Genomic DNA, 14,820 nt, shown 5'->3' on the forward strand with positions numbered 1-14,820 from the left:
GCAAACACGGGGAGAATGCGCAAATTCCACACGGGCAGTGTCCCAAAGCCAGGATTGAACCTGGCACCTCAGCACCGTGAGGCAGCAGGGCTAACCCACTGCGTCAATGTGCTGTCCACGCCAACTGTTCTTGACAGAGAGTAGTTTGCACTTTCTCCCTGTATTTGCGGGGTTTCCTCCGGGTGCTCCGGTTTCCTCCCACAATCCAAATATGTGCAGGTTACGTGGATTGGCCATGATAAATTGCCCCGTAGTGTCCAAAAGGTTAGGTCGGGTTACTGGGTTATGGGGATAGGGTGGAGGCGTGGACTTGGGGAGGGCGTTCTTTCCAAGGGCCGGTGCAGGCTCGATGGGCTGAATGGCCTCATTCTGCACTGTAAATTCTATGATTCAGCGATTGCTGAGGGTCTAGCACCGGCACCACATGGAACACAATCAATTCCAATGGGAAACGGTGCGAGAATCGGCGGGTCCATGATCGATGCTCATGAGGCTGACAAGCTGCAGCCGCATATCCATACTTCACTCCCCCCACACACTCATCCCAGCCAGCAAGATGGCACTGCTTGCACTGGAGCGCCCCCATCCCACTGATGGGTCAGCTGGGGCCAGAGGCACCTGAGGGTGGCCTGGGGGGCACCCATACAGCTTGTGGCCCTAAGTCCACAGTGGGCAGTCAGCGGCATGCGCAGCTGCATGGCTGCCTTGCAGGCCGCAGCAATGCTGTGCCCTTCCACCCTGGCCCCACAGCCCATCTCCTGGCCACTTCCCGCTACTCCAGCTGGTGGAAGCCCCCCCGGCCTGCGGCACGACTGTCAGCACACTATGGCGATATTGGACACTCTCCCTCAGCAGCCACGGCGCCTGTTTCGCGATTTTTAAAAGCGTGAGTGAACCTCAGCATCGGGAATTCGCCCCAGTGGAGACAGAGAATCGCGGAGGCTCCGGATAATACCAGGGCGGGCCTGATAATGATATGCCAACGGCGTTTACTGTACGTGCAGAGTGGAATGTATTGACACCGCTGTCGAGGCGCTGGGGAATTGCGATTCGATGTGAAACGGGCGCTTGCCACGATTTTGGTGTCAAAACCCATTCTCCGCCCAATCGCGTTTCCTAATTCTGACGTCAACATGCTGAGAATCCCGCCCAGTGTGTCTGCTGCTGTGCAACGGCAATCCCACGTTAAAAGATGTCCCACTCCAGGCGTCTACCTAGAGGAAAGCAGCACCCCCCCAGACAGATAAGCCCTGCGGCGATTGGCGAGAAGTGGTGGCGATAGGACCGTGAGATTTGGAAGTCTCTCCCTAACAGCACTGTGGGTGTTCCTACACCTCAGGGACTGCAATGGTTCAAGAAGGCAGCTCACCACCTTCTCAAGGGGCAATTAGAGATGGGCAATTAATGCTGGCCTACTCAACGAGTCCAACAAGAATAAAATAAAATAGGGGTTAAAAAGACAAGTAGAAGAAAAACACTTATAATAAACTTAATTTTGATTAAATATAATAAAAGGAAGCATGGATTGAAAGATATACAACATCCAAAATATGATAAAAGGATAGCGATTAAGCTAAGCCAAGGAGTTCCTTCTGTTTCCAATTTATCAATCGGATTGGAATTCCTATTAAACAATAAAAGCCAACTTCTAAATCTACCGCACAGTAACATCAGGAAACTAAAGGCAAACGGTTGCTGGCTACAGATTTAAAGCCACATTAAATGGAACTACTCTTCCTTTCCATACACAAGGATGGAAAAAAAATGCAAAGATCAGCAAATCAAATTTTACGACTTTGGCTTTACCCCTTTGTCCGCAGGAACTCTCCTGCGACTTGTTATATGGCAAGAGAAAAGTATGAGGTTTACCAAGATAAAAGGGAAGATCGAAACTCGATCCATTAGAAGGATGGACCCACTGTATGTATGCACTGAGCTGAAGATCATTCACAGTGGCCACAATTAGGTTCTTATTTCTTTCATTTTCTGTTACAAGATTTTCTGAGATAGACAAGCAAGTCTCTTCAGGCATCATTTACAGTTGTGCATCCACTACTAAAAGAGGCACTTAATTCATAAGACTGACTGGAGTCAGGCCCATGATTTTAAATTAAGCATAGGGAAAACCTTCAAATGCATCCCATGGTCACACTATAGAACAAGTATTAGGCCAATTTCCTAATGCCTATTCTACTTAGATTAGAATCGGTTATCAGGACCAATGACAAACGCCTGCACCATGGGTTACAGTGGCCTGACTGTGCCCATCATCGTCCTCACTGTCTTCTGGGGTGTCATAGGTGGTGTGGTGTCCTGGTTCATTCCTAAAGGACCGAATAGGGGTGTTATGAACACTATACTGGTAACACGTGCTGTTTGCTGCAGTCTTTTCTGGCAGATTGCAATCCGGTCCCAGTTAAAACCCCTCTTTGGTCCACAATTGAAAACTGAGACAATCTGGTACTTGTGCAACCAGTGGCCCTGAATTCATCAGCAAAGATCTTTCCATGGAGATCAAAGAAAGAAGATATCACTGAAAATGATTCACTTCTCTTGCACCTGTATAGCTTTCTTAAATGGAAACTGTCCCAAACGGCATTCAACGGCAGTGGATTATTTTAAATTTTGCATTTGGATTTATAACGCGTGAATTAAAATTTATTCTTGGAATTTGAAGTAATAAGACTAATGTTAATATTTAGCAGCAATGTATTGGAAACCTAAATGTTCTTAAACCCTTCAGCTTTAAAGCATTTTGGACAATTTCTACAACATTTATACTAATGTTGGTGGATGAAGCTCTCTGTGCTCTCGGAGTCAAAAAGGCAGGACGTCTCGGCCCATCGATTTTCACCGCTGTCGTTGCGGTCGCAAGGTTGCGGGGCTGGGACTGGTCCAGGGTGATCGAGGCGAGCTGCGGCAGATGCTGGGAGGCCCCGGGCTGGTCATCGGTGGTGGAGGTAGCGGCAGGCAACGAACGGCCAGTCGAGCTTCCAGGCGAGCAGGGGTCCTGAGGCTCTGTCCAAAATTGCGCCGAAGATGGCGGCGCCCATGGCGGGCGGCATCAAAGATGGCGGCACCCACGGGTCGCACGTGGCTTGCAGCATCAAAGATGGCGGCGCCCACAGGCCGCACGTGGCTTGCGAAGAGGAAAATGGCGGCGTCCCTGGGTCGCACGTGGGGGGTGCAGGGACGCTGGGCCTAGAAACAGCGGCGACTGACCGGGTCTGGCAAACAGAAACAAGGGGCAAAATTCTCCAGTATCAGCGCGATGTCCGCCGACCGGCGCCCAAAACGGCACAAATCAGTCGGGCATCACGCTGCCCCAAAGGTGCGGAATCCTCCGCATCTTGGGGGACCGAGCCCTAACGTTGAGGAGCTAGGCCCGCGCCGGACTGACGGAAGTGCCCCGCCAGCTGGCGCGGAAATTACATTGCCGGGCGGCGCATGCGCGGGAGCATTAGCGGCCGCTCACGGCATCCCCGCGCATGCGCTGTGGAGGGAGTCTCTTCCGCCTCCGCTATGGTGGAGACCGTGGTGAAGGCGGAAGGAAAAGAGTGCCCCCACGGCACAGGCCCGCCCGCGGATCGGTGGGCCCCGATCGCGGGCCAGGCCACCGTGGGGGCACTCCCCGGGGCCAGATCGCCCCGCGCGTCCCCCCAGGACCCCGGAGCCCACCCGCGCCGCCTTGTCCCGCTGGTAAGAGAGGTGGTTTAATCCACGCCGGCGGGACAGGCATTCTAGCAGCAGGACTTCGGCCCATCCGGGCCGGAGAATCGCGGGGGGTGGCCCGCCAACCGGCGCGGCGCAATTCCCGCCCCCGCCGAATCTCCCGGATCCGGAGAATTCGGCAACCGGCGGGGGCGGGATTCACGCCAGCCCCCGGCGATTCTCCGACCCGGCGGGGGTCGGAGAATCTTGCCCAAAGTGTCTCTTCTCACCACATCCATTGCAGGTTGCGCTCCGCGCCGGGCAGCGCTGCCGGGGGTGTTTGTTCTGCCTGCAAAAATAGCATTTGGGCAACCCAGGGTTGGCTGGCTGCCGCGCGGCGCAGGCTTGCGGTGAGCTGGAGTCGGCAGCTGGTGGGGCCCACGATGCCCATGAGGGTGCCGCGCGGTCGGGGGCGTACGACTGGACATTATGGGAGGCCACTGTTAACGGGTTCGCGAGCTGCCTAGTTCTCGCAAGATCAAGCGTATCCCCTTCCAATAGGTGCTGGCGGACGTACGCAGCCCTCATGCCCATAACAAAGGCATCTCAGATTAAATGCTCTGTGTGCTGGACTGCCGAAACTGCCTGGCAGTCACAGTTCCCAGGATGTGCAGGGCACGCAAGAAATCGTCCAGGGACTCACCGGGGAGTTGCTGTCTCGTGGACAGGAGGTGCCTGGCGTATAGTTGATTGACTGGCTGAACGTAATGTCCCTTCATAGAACATAGAACATAGAACATTACAGCGCAGTACAGGCCCTTCGGCCCTCGATGTTGCGCCGACCTGTGAAACCACTCTAAAGCCCATCTACACTATTCCCTTATCGTCCATATGTCTATCCAATGACCATTTGAATGTCCTTAGTGTTGGCGAGTCCACTACTGTTGCAGGCAGGGCATTCCACGCCCTTACTACTCTCTGGTAAAGAACCTACCTCTGACATCTGTCTTATATCTATCTCCCCTCAATTTAAAGCTATGTCCGCCTCGTGCTGGACATCACCATCCGAGGAAAAAGGCTCTCACTGTCCACCCTATCCAATCCTCTGATCATCTTGTATGCCTCAATTAAGTCACCTCTTAACCTTCTTCTCTCTAACGAAAACAGCCTCAAGTCCCTCATCCTTTCCTCATAAGATCTTCCCTCCATACCAGGTAACATTCTGGTAAATCTCAAGCTAACGCACCGTACGCCTTCTTAACCAGGAGCTCCATCGCTTCAGAGTAAGTGGCGCATCCCGGATGAGAGGAAAAATGTCAGGGCTCACCCATGAATAGAGGACTTGGAGCTTCTGCGAGTCCGAGGGTTCCTCAGCGGATGTTCGGAGGTAGCTTTTGAAGCAGGCTAGCCAGTGGTCAAAAGCGGACGTAGCGTTGGCTGCTTGAGGGCTCAGCTGTAGGCAATCAGGCTTGATGCGAAGATCCATCGTTTTAAAAATCTTTGCTCAATAAATTGATGCACTATCAATTACCACAAAGACGAGAGTAGTGGAATAATCAAGGCTTTATTGAGCAAAGATGTTGCGCCTCCTGTAGCTGGAACCAGAATGGCTGCAGCACCGGCGAGCACACACATTTATACGCCGCCTACTGGGCGGAGCCAGCAGGCAGGGATTTACTCATGTACCTCTAGTATATGTGTCTTACCTTAATACATATAATACAGCTGGTGGTGACTACAACACACTCTTACCCTGCACTCCCGCAAACAACCTAGTCATCCTCAAAGGGGCCTTAAGCACTAGTTTAACTTCATTTTGAGATTAAGGCACCCTTCCAGGCTTGCCAATGTCTTGAGGCCCTCCCCTCACAATGATGTCGCAAAACACACCTCATTTCTCGACGTTGTGGGTAGATCTTGACGGAAAACCTACCTGTTTCACCGGTTTTCAGTCAGAACCTGACACTTTGCCATACTTTGGGAAAATTCCACCCTCTATCTCTGTGATGTATGCCAAAATGTAACATAGATTGGGTCTGAACTTGAGAATATCACGAGAGAGATAATGGAGGGAATTTTCCACGCCCCCTGCTGCGTGTTTCTCGGCAGTGGGAAGTAGCCCACTGTTGGCTGGCAGCAAGATTTTCTGGTCCTACCACTGTTAATGGGATTTCCCATTTAATCCAACCCCCAACCCCCACCTCGGCGCTAGGAAACCTAGCAGCAGGGGTTTGCCGTTGATAGGTCCCAAGATTTTGCTGGCGTGAACAGCTGGAAAATCCCCCCCCAATGTCACTCTCTGCAGAAGTCTGGATGTTTACGCAGGCTCCTCTTTTGCTGTAACAGACAAGCTTATAATCGTAGCTTTTCTCAAGTGGGCTTCTGATGATGTGATGTGGCTACTGGCGCACACTGAAGTGTATTCCATATTAACTAAGAAGCTTCAGTCTTCTATTATCAAGGTTATCAAAATGCCATCTAACAGGGAAAGGATCCTTCGCACCCTCCTTGCTTAATGAGTTTTGTTAGTCCTTCTTTGTTCCTGGAAGTTCCTGGGGTCATGAAATCTGGTGACCTACTGTCTTTATGTTTTTCAGAGAATTCAGAGATTGGCAGGTACGAGGTCCATGTGGGAACTAACTGCCTAGGCTTGGTCCTTCTGGTAATCCATGTTCAGAGGCAGCTAACACCTGGCAAGTTCATAGGATAGGTGACTACTGCAGCCATTTTAAAACAGTGGATTTGCAGTTCTAGCTGTTTCTTTCCTGTTCAAGGACAATCCAAGACATTTCACCAGCCAATGAAGCTAATGATTATAGCTCCATGTTTCGCACAACAGATCATCGTGACAGCAGTTTTGTAAATAGACAAAAAAATACATATTTGGTAAATCATTTTCCACAAATTTGTCACGTGATTTTCAGGCTTTATCTCATACGATGTCTTGCTTTCCCAACTTGCTACTCTGTTTTTTTACACGTTGCTTTGCAAAATTTTGTTTTTGAACTTCTGACGCAGTCCTCAGTGTCTATGTAACCCTCCAACAGAAGAGTCCAATTAGTCTGAAGATTTCACCATGAATTCCTTTGTACAACTTATTTTTGTCCAACTCTCCCAGCACCAAACTTGGAAGTAATTTTCCCATCACAGTGACGCTCTCCCTTGTCCCCTCACTCAGCTGTTCCTGCCAAAGCTGCTGAAATTCAGAGCTATACTCCTGACAGAAACAAAGGCTGACAGGATTTTGATGGAGATGTTCAAAATCATGAGGGGTCTGGGCAGAGTCAATAGAGAGAAATTATTCCCATTGGCATGGAACCAGAGGACACCGGCTTAAGGTGATCGGCAGAAAAAGCAATGGCGACAAGAGAAAAGTTTTTATCATGTTGTGAGTGGTTAGTGGAATGCACTCCTGACAGCATGGTGGAGGCAGATTCAATCATGGCATTGAAAAAAGAATTGGATCAAATGCAGGTCTATGGGGGAAAAGGCAAAAGAATTGGACTAGATGAGTTTCGCTTGAGGAGAGCTAGCACAGACACAACAGGCCGAATGGCCTCCACCTGTGCTGGACTATGATGTGGAGGAAATCCAAGTGTGAACCTTAATTAAGATTCATCTTCAAGCTTCAATCTCATTGTACTGATAGTGGGTTGGAGTAATTAGGCAATAGGATATGGGACAGATTCTCTGTGCCATTCGCTTGTATATATGTCACAATTTCCCTCTGCTTATTTTATTGGCTTTATTGACAAAGGCAGTTAGGAATGGGCAAATAAATGCTGGTCTAGCCAGCAACGCCCACATTCCATGAATGAATATTAAAAAAATTGTCACAAGGCTTCATGTGAACCCAAGTGTCAGGAGGGAACAAACAGATAGCACTACAATTTCCTGGGTCCCCTTCTTTGCACTGTTATTCACTGCCTATTTCTGTAATGTGTTTGGCTCATGTTTATAGCTGGCACATTACAGCACCTGGGTATCGACCAGTCCAGACCTTGTGAAAAGTCTTCCTTTGCAACGGTTGCCAGGCGGATGTGTCAGTACCTGGCAATGCTGTTGGGAGGAAGTGAACAACTGCCCTGGCTTGCCTTCCTTCATTGAGTATCACATAAAGCACGCGATGGGTTCATGTCCATTGAACTATGCAACAGAACTGTTGGTCAAGTCTTCACAAGTACCTGTGACTGCAGTCACAGCCTAACGAATCTCAACATGCACTGTTTATGGAGCTATTGCCAGCTGGGCACAGGGCACCTCTCATGGCGCACTCTTGCAGGATCTGTCCTGTCATTTTGAATAGGGAAATTCTCCCCAGCACAAAGAGAATAAATATCCAACGTTCACCAGAAGCTCCCAGGAACCCAAGTGCCAGGAGGTTTAAGAAAACAAAAAGGGACTAATTTTCATTTTGGTCCTTCAAATTTAATTACCCATGCTTCTCAACACTCTGCATATTTAGTTATAACAGGCTCGAATTTCAGTTGCTATGGTGATCAGAGTGGAAACCATCTGAATGGCCTAGCAAACCACTCAGTTTGTGTCAAACCGCTAAAAAGACAATAAAAAAGAAAGAACCGGACGGATCACCCGACATCGAACCAGGCACTGAAACGACAATGCCAAACCCAGCCCTGTCGACCCTTACTAACATCTTGGGGCTTGTGCCTGTCATGATATGCAAACATGCAACCAATGAAAACTCAGAACAGGACACAACCAATGGGCAGTCAGGACACTCAGAGATAGCATCACCACAAGGGGGCATGATATAAACACTATAAAAAGGGTGAGGCACTCACACCCTGCCTCTTTCCACAGACAGACATCTAGAGAGTCAGACAGGGTTGATCAGCAGCATCACACCCCAGCACGTAGCTTAGAGCAGGCTGGTACAGTTAGACTGAGTTACTACAGTTAGATCAGCAGAGAGTTGAACTCATTTGAGAACTGTGTTAATAGTTCAATAAACACGTTGAACCCATTTCAGAGTCTGGAGCAGCCCTTAGTTAAGACTGCATCAAGTAGCAGCCTGTGTTATCCGATCAGCATAACACAACTTGATACCAGGGGCGGGATTCTCCCCTACACGGCTGGGCGGGGGGGGGGGGTCCCGGCGGGATGGAGTGGCGTGAACCACTCCGGCGTCGAGCCGCCCCAAAGGTGCGGATTTCTCCGCACCTTTAGGGGCCAAGCCCTCACCTTTAGGGGCTAGGCCCGCGCCGGAGTTGTTGACGCGCCACCATCATGGAGGCTGATGGCCGAGGCGGAGGGGAAAGAGTGCCCCCACGGCACAGGCCCACCTGCGGATCGGTGGGCCCCGATTGCAGGCCAGGCCACCGTGGGGGCACCCCCCCAGGGCCAGAATGCCCCGTACCCCTCCCAGGACCCCGGAGCCCGCTCGTGCCGCCTGGTCCCGCTGATAAGGGAGGTGGTTTAATTCACACCGGCGGGACCGGCATTACTGCAGCGGGACTTCGGCCCATCGCGGGCCGGAGAATCGCCGGGGGGGCCCGCCGACCAGCGCGGCGCGATTCCCGCCCCCGCCGAATCTGCGGTGCCGGAGAATTCGGCGGCCGGCGGGGGCGGGATTCACACCGCCCCCCGGCGATTCTCTGACCCGGCGGGGGGTCGGAGACTCCCGCCCCAGGAGTGACTGTTGAATCTATTTAGTTCAACTCAGCAAGGTCGTGACAACCAGCTACTGAATACAGGCACAATGGACAAGATTCAGGCTCCTCATCAGCTCAGGACCACCGGCAATCTTAGTGCCAACTGGCGATAATTCAAGCAGAAATTTCAATTACACGTGAAAGCGTCCGACTCCAATGGCGCGACCGACGCGCAGAAGATAGCTCTTCTACTCGCCAATTTGGAGAGCTATCTGACAGGTCAAGCAGCAGCCTGACATAGTCATGCTCACGGAATCATACCTTGTAGATAATGCCCCAGATACCACTATTAGATCCCTGGGTATGTCCTGTCTCACCAGCAGACAGGCACAGCGGTATACAGGTGGGAGGGAGTTGCCCTGGGAGTCCTCAACATCAACTCTGGACCCTATGAAGGTATCTTGGCTTCAGGTCAAACATGGGCAAGGAAACCTCCTGCTGATTACCACATTGGAGGAAGCACTGAGGGTGGCAAGGGCACAGAATGAACTCTGGGTAGGGACATCAATGTCCATCATCAAGAGTGGCTTGGTAGTATCAGCACAAACCGAGTTGCCTGGGTCCTAAAGGACATAGCTGCTAGACTGGGCCTGCAACAGGTAGTGAGGGAACCAACAAGATGAAAAAACATAGTTGGCCTCATCCTGAACAATCTGCCTGCTGCAGATGCATCTGTCCATGACAGTATTAGTCGGAGTAACTTTAGCACAGTCCTTGTGGAGACAAATTACCCCCTTCACATTGAGGATACTCTCTATAATGTTGTGTGGCACTACCATCGTGCTAAATGGGATAGATTCAGAATATATCTAACAACTCAAGACTGGCATCCATGAGGAGCTATGGGCCATTAGTAGCAGCAGAATTGTACTGATCCACAATCTATAACCTCACAGCCCGGCATACCCCCACTCTACTATTACTACCAAGCCAGGGGATCAACTCTGGTTCAATGCAGAGTGCAGGAGAGCATGCCAGGAGCAGGATCAAGCATACTGAAAAATGAGGTGTTCACCTGAAGCTACAAGGACTTTAAACTAGCAAGTTGGGGGGAAGGGAAGTGTAAAGCTATGGACAGTATAATGGTTAATGGAGATCAAGGCAGCAGGTTACGTGACAGGTTATTATGTAGAGATATGGGTTCAAAGACAAGGAAAATTAGGAGAAAGGGTAAAAGGAAAAATAAATTGTGAAAAGTTACTGATCAAGGTGTTAGGATTCATAACAAAGACATAAAAAACAGCATAAGTGTACTTTACCTGAATGCTCGTAGTATACGAAATAAGGTAAATGAGTTGATGGCGCAAATCATCGTGAATGACTATGATTTAGTGGCCATTACTGAAACATGGTTAAAAGATGGTCACGACTGGGAGTTAAATATCCAAGGGTATCAGACTATACGAAAGGATAGAATGGACGGCAAGGGCGGTGGTGTAGCTTTGTTGTTTAAGGATGGCATCCTGGCAATAGTAAGGGATGATATTGGTGCTAAGGAGAACAAGGTTGAATCAATTTGGGTGGAAATCAGGAATAGTAAAGCGAAAAGGTCACTGATAGGAGTAGTCTATAGGCCACCAAATAGTAACAGGATGGTAGGGCAGGCAATAAGCAAAGAAATAACGGATGCATGTAGAAATGGTACAGCAGTTATCATGGGAGATTTTAATCTGCATATCGATTGGTTTAACCAGGTTGGTAAAGGCAGCCTTGAGGAGGAGTTTATAGAATGTGCCCGGGATAATTTCCTGGAACAGTATGTAATAAGAACAAAGAACAAAGAAATGTACAGCACCGGAACAGGCCCTTCGGCCCTCCAAGCCCGTGCCGACCATGCTGCCCGACTAAACTACAATCTTCTACACTTCCTGGGTCCGTATCCCTCTATTCCCATCCTATTCATGTATTTGTCAAGATGCCCCTTAAATGTCACTATCGGCCCTGCTTCCACCACCTCCTCCGGTAGCGAGTTCCAGGCACCCACTACCCTCTGCGTAAAAAACTTGCCTCGTACATCTACACTAAACCTTGCCCTCTCACCTTAAACCTATGCCCCCTAGTAATTGACCCCTCTACCCCAGGGAAAAGCCTCTGACTATCCACTCTGTCTATGCCCCTCATAATTTTGTAGACCTCTATCAGGTCGCCCCTCAACCTCCTTCATTCCAGTGAGAACAAACCGAGTTTATTCAACCGTTCCTCATAGCTAATGCCCTCCATACCAGGCAACATTCTGGTAAATCTCTTCTGCACCCTCTCTAAAGCCTCCACATCCTTCTGGTAGTGTGGCGACCAGAATTGAACACTATACTCCAAGTGTGGCCTAATGGAACCTACAAGGGAACAAGCGGTCCTAGATCTGGTCCTGTGTAATGAGGCAGGATTGATTAATGATCTCATAGTTCGAGATCCTCTTGGAAGGAGCGACCACAATATGGTGGAATTAAAAATACAGTTGGAGGATGACAAGGTAAAATCAAACACTAGTGTTTTGTGCTTAAACAAAGGCAATTACAATGGGATGAGAGAAGAACTAGCTAAGGTAGACTGGGAGCAAAGACTTCATGGTGAAGCAGTTGAGGAACAGTGGAGAACATTCTGAGCGATCTTTCAGTGTTCAGAAAAGGTTCAGACCGACAAAAGAGAAAGACGGTAGAAAGGGGAAAGATCGACCGTGGATATCTAAGGAGGTGAAGGAGAGTATCAAATTGAAGGAAAAAACATACAAAGTGGCAAAAAATTAGTGGGAGACTAGAGGACTGGGAAGTCTTTAGGGGACAACAGAAAGCTACTAAAAAGCCATAAAGAAGAGTAAGGTAGACTATGAAAATAAACTGGCTCAGAACATAAAAGCAGATAGTAAAAGCCTCTACAAATACATAAGACAAAAAAAAGTGGCTAAGGTAAATATTGGTCCTTTGGAAGATGAGAAGGGAGATTTAATAATAGATGACGGGGAAATGGCTGAGGAGCTGAACAGGTTTTTTGTGTCAGTCTTCACAGTGGAGGACACAAATAACATGCCAGTGACTGATGGAAATAAGGATATGATAGGTGAGGACCTTGAGATGATTGTAATTACTAAGGAGGCAGTATTGGGCAAGCTAATAGGGCTAAAGGTAGACAAGTCTCCTGGCCCTGATGGGATGCATCCCAGAGTGTTAAAAGAGATGGCTAGGGAAATTGTAAACGCACTAGTGATAATTTATAAAAATTCACTAGACTCTGGGGTGGTCCCAGAGGATTGGAAAGTAGCAAACATGACACCACTGTTTAAAAAAGGAGGTCGGCAGAAAGTGGGTAATTATAGGCCGGTAAGCTTAACTTCGGTTGTAGGGAAAATGCTGGAATCTATCATTAAGGAGGAAATAGCGGGGCACCTGGAGGGAAATTGTCCCATTGGGCAGACGTAGCATGGGTTCACAAAGGGTAGGTCGTGTCTGACTAATTTGGTAGAATTTTTTGAGGACGTTACCAGTGCAGTAAATAACGGTGAGCCAATGGATGTGGTATATCTGGATTTCCAGAAAGCTTTTGACAAGGTGCCACACAAAAGGTTGCTGCATAAACTAAAGATGCATGGCATTGAGGGTAAAGTGGTAGCATGGGTAGAGGATTGGTTAACTAACAGAAAGCAGAGAGTGGGGATAAATGGGTGTTTCTCTGGTTGGCAACCTGTAACTAGTGGGGTCCCTCAAGGATCAGTGTTGGGCCTGCAGTTGTTCACAATTTACATAGACGATTTGGAGTTGGGGACCAAGTGCAATGTGTCAAAGTTTGCAGACGACACTAAAAAGTCTGCAGAAGGATTTGGATAGGTTAGGTGAATGGGCTAGGGTCTAGCAGATGGAATTCAATGTTGCCAAGTGTGAGGCTATCCATTTTGGGAGGAATAACAGCAGAATGGATTATTATTTAAACGGTAAGATGTTAAAACATGCTGCTGTGCAGAGGGACCTGGGTGTGCTGGTGCACGAGTCGCAAAAAGTTGGTGTGCAGGTGCAACAGGTGTTTAAGAAGGCTAATCGAGTTTTGTCTTTCATTGCAAGAGGGATGGAGTTCAAGACTAGTGAGGTTATGCTGCAATTGTATAGGGTGTTGGTGAGGCTGCATCTGGAGTATTGTGTTCAGTTTTGGTCTCCTTACCTGAGAAAGGACATATTGGCACTGGAAGGAGTGCAGAGGAGATTCACTAGGTTGATCCCAGAGTTGCGTGGACTAGATTATGACGAGAGGTTGAGTAGACTGGGACTGTACTCATTGGAGTTTAGAAGGATGCGGGGGGATCTTATTGAGACATATAAAATTATGAAGGGAATAGATAGGATAGATGCGGGCAGGTTGTTTCCACTGGTCGGGGAAAGCAGAACTAGGGGGCATAGCCTCAAAATAAGGGGAGGTAGATTTAGGACGGAGTGTAGGAGGAACTTCTTCACCCAAAGGGTTGTGAATCTCTGGAATTCCTTGCCCAGTGAAGCAGTTGAGGCTCCTTCTTTAAACGTTTTTAAGAAAAAGATAGATGCCATTATAAAGAATAAAGGGATTCGGGGATATGGTGTACGGGCCGGAGAGTGGAGCTGAGTCCACAAAGATCAGCCATGATCTCATTAAATGGCGGAGCAGGCTCGAGGGGCCAGATGGCCTACTCCTGCTCCTAGTTCTTATGTTCTTATGTACAACACAGGACTACTTGTGTGCCACACAACATAAGCAGAAAATGATAGACAGTTACGCGATTCCACAACCAAAAGATCAGATCTAAGCTCTGCAGTCCTGCCACATCCAGCCGTGAATAGTGGGGACAATTAAACAACTCACTGGAGGAGGAGGCTCCACAAATATCCCCATCCTCAATGATGGAGGAGCCCAGCACGTATGTGCAAAGGACGAGGCTGAAGCATTCACAATAATCTTCAGCCAGAAGTGCCAAGTGGATGATCCATCTCATTCTCCTCCAGACGCCAGTCTTCAGCCAATACGATTCACCCTCATGATATCAAGAAACGACTGAAGGCACTGGATCCTGTAAAGGCTATGAGTCCTGATAATATTGCGGCAATAGCACTGGATCCTGTAAAGGCTCTGGGTCCTGATAATATTGCGGCAATAGCATTGAAGACTTTATGTTCCAGAATTATGTTCCAGAATTTGCTGCACCCCTAGCCAAGCTGTTCCTGCACCGCTATAACCCTGGTAATGCAGAAAATTGCTCAGGTATGTCCTGTCTACTAAAAGCAGAACAAATCCTACCCGGCCAATTACAGCTCTATCAATCTCCTCTCAATCATCAGCAAAGTGAACAATGGTTTCAAGCGGCGCTCACATAGCAATAGCCTGTTCACAGATGCTCAGTATGGATCACTCAGTTCCTGACTTACTTACAGCCTTGGTTCAAACATGGACAAAAGCGCTGAACTCCAGAGGGGAGGTGAGAGTGACTGCCCTTGACATCAAGGCAGTCTTTGATCGAGTATGGCATCAAGGAGCCCCGACT

The 14,820-nt window shown here is 48.9% G+C and overlaps 1 pseudogene; it reads left to right on the forward strand.

Annotated features, from left to right (window-relative positions):
• Positions 1 to 2,239: 2,239 nt before the first annotated feature.
• On the forward strand, positions 2,240 to 2,485 carry LOC140407829 (V-type proton ATPase subunit e 1 pseudogene; annotated as a pseudogene).
• The last annotated feature ends 12,335 nt before the right edge of the window (positions 2,486 to 14,820 follow it).

This window comes from Scyliorhinus torazame, chromosome 2 (assembly GCF_047496885.1).
Source record: "Scyliorhinus torazame isolate Kashiwa2021f chromosome 2, sScyTor2.1, whole genome shotgun sequence".
Taxonomy (NCBI): Eukaryota; Metazoa; Chordata; class Chondrichthyes; order Carcharhiniformes; family Scyliorhinidae; genus Scyliorhinus; species Scyliorhinus torazame.